The sequence below is a fragment of the Patiria miniata genome, unplaced genomic scaffold, assembly GCF_015706575.1.
Source record: "Patiria miniata isolate m_02_andy unplaced genomic scaffold, ASM1570657v1 HiC_scaffold_20, whole genome shotgun sequence".
NCBI classification, from domain to species: domain Eukaryota; kingdom Metazoa; phylum Echinodermata; class Asteroidea; order Valvatida; family Asterinidae; genus Patiria; species Patiria miniata.
The window spans coordinates 1794553-1802896 of NW_024037059.1; positions in this window are offsets into that span (position 1 = coordinate 1794553).

Below are 8344 nucleotides of genomic sequence, written 5' to 3' on the forward strand. Positions count from 1 at the left end.
TAACAGGCCCCCTGCATCCTAACATATAGAAGCTGTGGTGTCAGACACAGGGAGCCAGTCCTGCCAGATGGATCCATGGTAAGTTTAATTGAAGTTTGTAGAATGAATTCATGCACTGTGTACATCCTCATTGCTTGCTAAACCCACCGGTAAAATGTGTATCTCATGGCTAGGAGTAAACGCTATCTGTCTGCATTACAGGAAAACAGTATTGTACATTATAGTCTTCAGTCTGTGGCAATACCAATTAGCCTCAATTTGGCACTTAAAAGAAAGTAAGAGAAACAAAAAATCTGCTATTTGTCATCTGTAATCAAAATTTGATCAAGGCATTGACAGGACAATTCTAGGAATTGGTCAGTCCTCATAAACTTTTGATATTGACAAAGAGCTGTCAATACTCTTCTTATGAGTGTCCATTGAGTCCTACAATCATACAGAGATGCAACCAGTGTATTGGTGTGCAAACATCTCACTCAATCTCAGCAATCTTTCTGGACTCGACACTCACTGCAAGCACTTAAAGTGCTGCTACTCAACTCATGGTCAAATGTTGTGACCTCTGCACTCCAATCCTATGATTGGATGAAACCTTGGGCTTGAGCAATCACTGCTGCCTCCCATAGATTCATCACCCACCTGATAGGTGGTTGCGTAGGGGAAATCCCCTACCAGGTCTACTTAAAAGGACCATTTTGTGATCACAAAATTGTGATCTGATGTGTTCATTTCTTTGCATTGAAAATCTAGGCAAAGTGTGATACTGAATCGACTTTCAATGAAGCCTTTGTATATCTAGGCTTGCAGCAAAAGCTACACTATATTTTTGCTCATGGAACAATGTGGAAAGCTACGTGTAAAAGCAAAATGTCATGCCTTATATCCACTTGTTTTTTTTTCCGTATGCAAAGAATAAGTTTTATATTAAAATGAAGACATTTAACTTTGAATGTCTTTGAGAGTCCTGAAAGATCCTCACCTTAGCTCTGATGCAATCAAAATTTGCGATTTTCAATTGAATATATTCTTAATGACCAGTTTGTACTTTTGTGCGCTAGCCTGGAAAAGAAAATTGTACCCTACCTTTCAGACAAAATTTGATCAAATGCACTTGAAAATGTACCAGTAAATGTACATCGTTTGTACAACGTCTCGTCAGAGAGCAGTAATTGGATCTTAGTCTGATATCTGACCAGTGTACAACTTGCTGCTAAGAAACAAAGACAATGAGTAGGTTTTACAAAATGTAACAAAAAATTGGTGCTACTTGCCATAAAATATATTCTGAAAATTTCATAAATCTTTGAATTGATGCTTAAACCAATCTGGTTTGATGCACATCTGTGCATAAGTTTAAAGTGCCAAAGCATTGATCCTTGAGATGTACTTTGCATGTACATGTAAGCAACCTCAAACGTGTATCATTCAGATGCACGTCTTCCAACGCATTTTTCAAGGGATCCCTTCAAACAAAAAGCATCCCCCAAAAGTTCAAAGAATTAGACTGATTCTCAACCAATACAATTCTAGAAATATAGTTTTTGGCATGACGGTGTAACCGTTGTGCGTCATTTGTCAAATAAGGTGAAGATCTTTCAGGACACATGTTGGTATTGCCACAGACTGAAGACTAGCTATGCTCCATGCTTTAACCCTTTAGTGACCACACTTCTCTCAGTGTACAACGCTAGTTCTCCAAGTGCATTGTCTAATAAGGCTGGTATTGTGAGTTGCAACTTATTCAAATGCTAAACTAACTGACAAAAATCCTGCAAGTTGAAAATACAGTTCCTATTCGAGGCAACTTTGTTAGTTGTGATTTTTATCAAATACCAAAATAGCTGAACAGAAAAGAAAAAAAGATAGACAGGTCAAGAATGCTGGTCCTCCTTTGGCATTACAGGCAATTCAGTTCTCGCTGCCTCGGCCGGCTAAGGTCACTAAAGGGTTAAAAAGAAAAGTCAAAGGTTTTCCTAGTCATTGCTCAGGTCAAGTTTAGATTCAGTAGTACTAAGAGGGTTGTAGGGAAAATACAGGTACACATGCAGGGCAGGTCTTTCAGTAAGAAATGTGCAATCGCTTAAAATCTCATTAAAATTGACCAAACAATCTCAGTAATTTCTTCCTTTTTTTTTTTAAACAAAAGTTAAACGCTAAAAGGTAATATAAACAAGTCTACTAAAGTTAAATTTCAGCAAACTTTCTTAATTCAATGTTGCATTGAATAAATCCTTCACAAAGGTTTAAATGTCCTTTTTGAAATTGAGCCCGGCATGTAGCATCTTAAATCTTTTTTTCCTCGTCATAAATAATGATTCATTGCATTTCATGTCAGTTCTGCTGAAGAACGTCGATGAGAACATTTTTGAGTAGTTTAATGCAGTGAACAGTGAATAAAACCTGATGTAAATTACACAAAATTGTACGTAGGGTCAAAAATCTGAGCAATATAATAGATAACCAAGTTATAAATGTAGGTACCTAAACTAAACAAACGTGCCCACCTCTACAAATTAAAGTGTTCAACACTACAAATAAAGTTAACCACACACTTTTGACAAGGCTGAATTAATGAGTAAGAGAAACTCTTAAATGATCAAGTCAGGATATCAAATGAAATTACATTTTTTTTAGCCAAAAAAAACAGTCAGATTTTAAGTCAGAGGAATATAGTCAGCACACTTGGAAAAAGGTTTTTTTTTGCCTTTATAGGGTTTGTTCTATAAACCACAATGCGATTCAAAATAAAGAAGTTGATAGCCAACTTGGACAGGTACATGTATGTACATTTAATTTTGTCAGGAATATCTTTGCAAGAAGGTATTATTATGATGTTCCTAACTCACAGTAAAACCTAAATTTGCTGGGGTCAACTTAGAGAGATCTGAAATAACTAGGACTTAGCGATTGTGTTGACGTCGCTTGGGTTGAATCTCAGCTCATGTAGGTACACCAGGCTCTATGCAAGTGCAAGAGGGATACATTATATAACATTGTCCCAAGAAAGACAGGTTTAGCCTGTAAATTTAGTACGTTTTTAAGCATTTCGAAGTGAAAGGTCGGTCTTGTCTTATAGGTTGTAAGGGGCGGGTCCCAGGATAAATCTTAAAATGAATGGCAGTTTCGCTGATTAAATAATATCTGATTTCATGTAGTTGGCGGTTTGGGACCACATAAGACGGCCAAAAATTCAGGGCCTCATTTCTTATTGATATGAACAGATCAGGAAAAAAGATGAAAAATAAAAACCAGGAAAATCTTAGCCACAAATGACTCTGCCAATCCTTGGCACTACATGTACATGTATGTACCCGCAGAATATTTTTAATTTGTGGCCGACATCAGTTTGTGATGTATAAATACCACTTCATCACTTTGAATGTTCAAAGGAGAAAAAAAGGAGAAACAATCCTAGATGTTTGCCCAGTTTTGCATGGTGCGTTGCCTAAACATCAATGAAATTCTTTCTACGTAGCAAGCGTCTTGTTTCAGAATCAATCTCAGAAACTGCCGTTAATTTGTCCTGGGGCCTGCCTAGGTTTGCATGTGAGCATAAATGTGCAATATCTGTTGTAATGTAGACATGTAGCAGTACAGGGCGAGTCAAAAAAAACGTGACCAAATTAGAAAAACATGTTTGAAAAAAATGTTTGGATCACTCTATTTCATACAAATAACATAGGGATAAAGTACATGTTATTGACTAGTAACTGTGAAAATTTCACGTAATTTCCGGACTCTGTTCCTAAGTTATGTCTAATTTAATAAAAAAAATCACAAAACTCAACTGTCCACCATTAGTCATTTGCTGTTCTACTAAATCAAATGAAATATGGACATTTTCCTACCTCCATGAATGAACGAAAACTTGCAAATGAAAACAGACAAAAGTTGTCACCAGTATATCAGGAAAATAAGAGTGGACTTGTTCTTCAATTCACAAAATCGGACAGTACAAATGTTTGTCTTGACTCAAATCTCATCTGTACGTATTTGATTGCCGCTTTTGTAATATCCCATTCCACGGACAGCTAGAAAAATAGGTTCTTCTGGTAGCAGGGATCAATTTCAGAACAGAAATCGTTAATCCAGGTCACTTTCTTTTTGCCTCGCCCTGTATGTTTACTCCGAATGCCATGATACACATGTGGGTTTAGCAAGCAAAACAGATGAGGATGTATGTTGTCATTGTACAGTGCATGAATTAATGAAAACTTCAATTAAACTTGACCATGGATGGCCATGGCGGGACAAGGCTGTCCCTGTGTCATGATGATGCCACAGCTTCTGAGGATGCTGAGGGGCAGATTGCCACCACATCAACAGTGGCGTAGCTAGAATGAAGGAGGGGCCACAAGAAAACAGGAGGGGGCAAATTGAAGCCCATGCAATTGTCCATGTGGGGCCAACATGAAATTTGAAATTTGAAATTATCATTTGAATGTACATGGCTAGTTGCCATGTTTGTGGCTTCCCGTCTGAGTTGGCCAAAATATGGGCCGAGCATGGGATTTTGATAGATCCCATTTTGTCCAATTGGACAGACAGCCCCCTCCAAATGTTAGAAGGCCCCTCCCATCCCCATGAGCTACGCCACTGCACATTAGCCAGGAAATAGCATGGTTCTTCAGAAGGGCACATCGGGTTGAAAATGGGGAGTAAAAAACAAAATACTCCCCCTCAAAACCCCCCCCCAAAAAAAAAACTCCTTTGACAAAAGTACGGAGTCAGTAACTTTATAGGCTAGCAATCACTTAGTGAGCAAATTGCGTATTGAAAAAAGAGTTTGGCCAGATGTCCGTAGAAAAGAAAAAAACGATCACTCAGTATTGAAACACTGTGTGAAATCTAGAGAAATCCAAGAGAAAACCTGCAAATGTGTTTCAGTCCAACCAATTTCTCTCTCGTAAAACTCCCAATCAAAATGTGTGGGTTGTTTTAGATTGTAACATGTACATCACGTACATTAACATGTACATCATGTACATCGAGTGCACAAATTAAATGATGTACATGTACATTGAGTGCACAGTACAACAGCTTTGTTGAAGATATTTATGATGGCACAAAGAACAAATTGTGATCACTCTTCTCCACTGAAAGAAACCGTTGTGTATTTGCCCATATACATCAGGACTGTTTGAGACATATAACAAATTGACTTTTTACTGTACAGAATGTACGTAAACTTTGTCAGAAAAAGGGAGAACAAAATTAAGCGCAAAATTTACTAAGAGAATACCAAAAACTCTATCTTTCAGAGTACAAGGTAGATAAAGAAAAAAGTTGCTTTGAAATTGGACTTGTCCAACCAAAATATTGGTTGAAGTTTTGGCAGAAAATCTCACTTCTTAAAATCTGTAAATCCTACCAAGATAACTTTGGTGAATTCAAACTTGCAAATTGAAACATTTAATTAAATTAAAGTGTAAATAATAACCTAAATTCACTTGGCACAACTATATCTTGTCTGCAAAATCTGACGTTCTTAAAACTAGTATCAGTGCTGCCAGAAAACATCAAAATTGACACTTTTATTCAGTCGAATACATGTGTATCTGATGGAAAATGCGATGTACATGTACAGCATGTATGTACATGCTATGTACATGTACATGTACATGTACATAACATGTACATGTACATGTACATGCATGTACATGCATGTACATGTACAGCATGTACATGTACTTACTACCCAAGTACTTACTACCCAAGTACAAAGAAGCTTTCCAAAATTGGCAAGGCTTTAGAGCTTGAAGATCAAATTTGACGATAATATTGTCACTTCTCTTAAAAGGTTACGTCTGCCTCCTGTAAAACAGTTGCTGAATTGGTTTTTTGGTCCTTGCCAATTCAAGTTAAACGTGCATGTCCGTCAAAACCAAATACTTACAATTATTTGTGAAAATCTTACAAATTATACGTATTTTGAAATGACACACTCATGAGATGAACTGATCAATGTACATGTTGATGTGATTAAACGGCAGGGAGATTTCAGAGTTATATCGTGGAAGTTATTTACGTAAATGGTAGCTGAGATAAATGTCCTAAAATCTAATTGCGTTGGAAATATCGGAGAAAGCTGGCAAATTGTAGCCTGTTTGTTTTGCATTTCATTTAAATGGATCAGAAACATGATGCAACAGTGAACGATGGAAATGTTGAGTGAGACAATCATGGGTAGATGTGAGAGAGATCTCTACTTGGGCAATTTTTGGAGTGATAGTTGGTATATAATTTCCATGGCAATACTTTGTAATTGAAACGGTTAATAAGGCATCGACTTTGTCAGAAAAGTAAACGGATTGTCGAAGTTCATAAGGATCCTTATCATGTTGGAGTTAACTTAGTCATTTGCGAATATTTGGACTTGCAAGTTTGGGGAGTTAGTGCGCACTAAGATCAACTGATCATGAGTCGATGTGGATAGCGGGCGACTCGCTGGGCTTGTCGGTGTCTGTGGGCGGGGAACACCGTGCGTGCACGCCTCGGGGGGACTTGCATGTGTTGGGCTTTTTTTTTGGCCAGTCTTTTCAATAAATAACAATGAAACAAAGTGCTGTCTCCTCTCTAGTATTTTATTATATCAAATAGCGCCCTCTATACTTAAAAATTAAAAGGGCGCCCTCTATAGTTTGAACTTCCAACTTGAATTTTTTTTAAAGTAAAGCAGGGCACACAAGAGGGCGCCCTCTTGTGTCCTGCTTACTATTAAAAAAAATTAAATTGGAAGTCCAAACTATAGAGGACGCCCTCTATTATTAAATAAACTGACTTAAAAATAATCAAGTTGGCACAAGAGGGCTCACTTCATTTATTTTTTACTTTGGAATAAGACATGCATTGACCATAATGTTTTAATCAGCAATACTGAAAATATTAGAATTGCAAGCGGCGCGACAATAATTCAGGCAGATCTTTTTACGCGCTAAATTAGAGGTGAAAAAAGCAACCTTTTTTTACCAACTGGTTGCAGATGCCCTAGAAAAAAATGTCATCAAAATAAAACAATTTGTTGCGGGAAAAAGAGATTTGCTTCAAGAGTACAGGGAGCAACTTTAACTAATGGGTCTTTTAAAAAAGGACAGAATTGCATGCATCACGATCAAAAAGCTCAACATCTTAAAAAATAGATGATTTTTTGTTGTTCTCTAACGAAGTCAGAGGGTAACTTTTTCAAAATGAAACACATAATTTGGGGTGTTTAACTCATCACATTTCAATTTGTGCGCCCTCTTGCACCAACATGATTCAAATTAAGTCAACACATCTGCTGTCTACTTTTTAACCGAATTTGAAGCAAATTTTCACAAAGTATTTTGACGCTGTTGCGCAGTTTTTTTTATTACGCGCAAGTACTAGTGTTCAAAGCAATTTAAGAAAAGGGGGGCACTCTTTTTTTACAAGTGCCCCTTTTTTGAGCAAGTGCTTTTAAAAAAGAGAAATACTTGCGCCATTTTTGTTGCAGCAGCCATTACGAGTGTTTTTTTTTATATTTTTCGCACATGTGTCACCCTTTAAAGCGCATATGTTGTCCGTAAGTGTGTACAATTTTCTGTTTTGAATGGCGCCTCCATCTGCAGATGCTATATTTCAGCATGGATGTGCGAGTGCTCTTTAAAAGAATAACCTTGCTACGCCCCTGAAGTTAGTTGATGCGCAATGACAAAGATGAACGCAAAGCGTAATAGACAGCAGATATGTCAAGAATAAAAGACACTCACACCAAAGTCACAAATGGATCTACAATGGCACATCATAATACAGACCCTTTTCATTAATAAAAACTTAGTCAAATCTATTCAATTTGTGATGGAACAAAAGTGTTAGATGTACATGTACATTCAAATGTTCAGTAAAGTCAGCTAAAGTTTGGCATTGTTTTTCCTCACAAGAAAAGAATTTGTGTAATATTTCTTCCTCTAAATTTACAGCGAATACAATCACTTTTTGAACCACACAATTTAAGGTTTTGTAGTTTATCTAATTTTAAGTAGCGGACATCGATCAAGTCACATGCGACTTTTTAACAAGACAAATCTCTCAACCAAGCTTGGTTGCCACCGTACGAGTGTGCTTTATACCGCAAGTTTCAAAAATCTGGATTCTCAGTGTAAAAACAACTTTTCCAATTTTATTAATTAATATTTACTTTATTATAAATGGAATACCTTAAAGTTGGTGTTTATGTGCTTTTTCGATGTGGCACCTTACAAAATAGATTTTGAGATTGAATTGATGTTCTAGCATTATTAGTTATGAGCTTTCCAATGAGACATTGCACGAACAAAAATAGGCGCACGACAAGTAATCAATTAATTAATTTCAACTTTTGAAT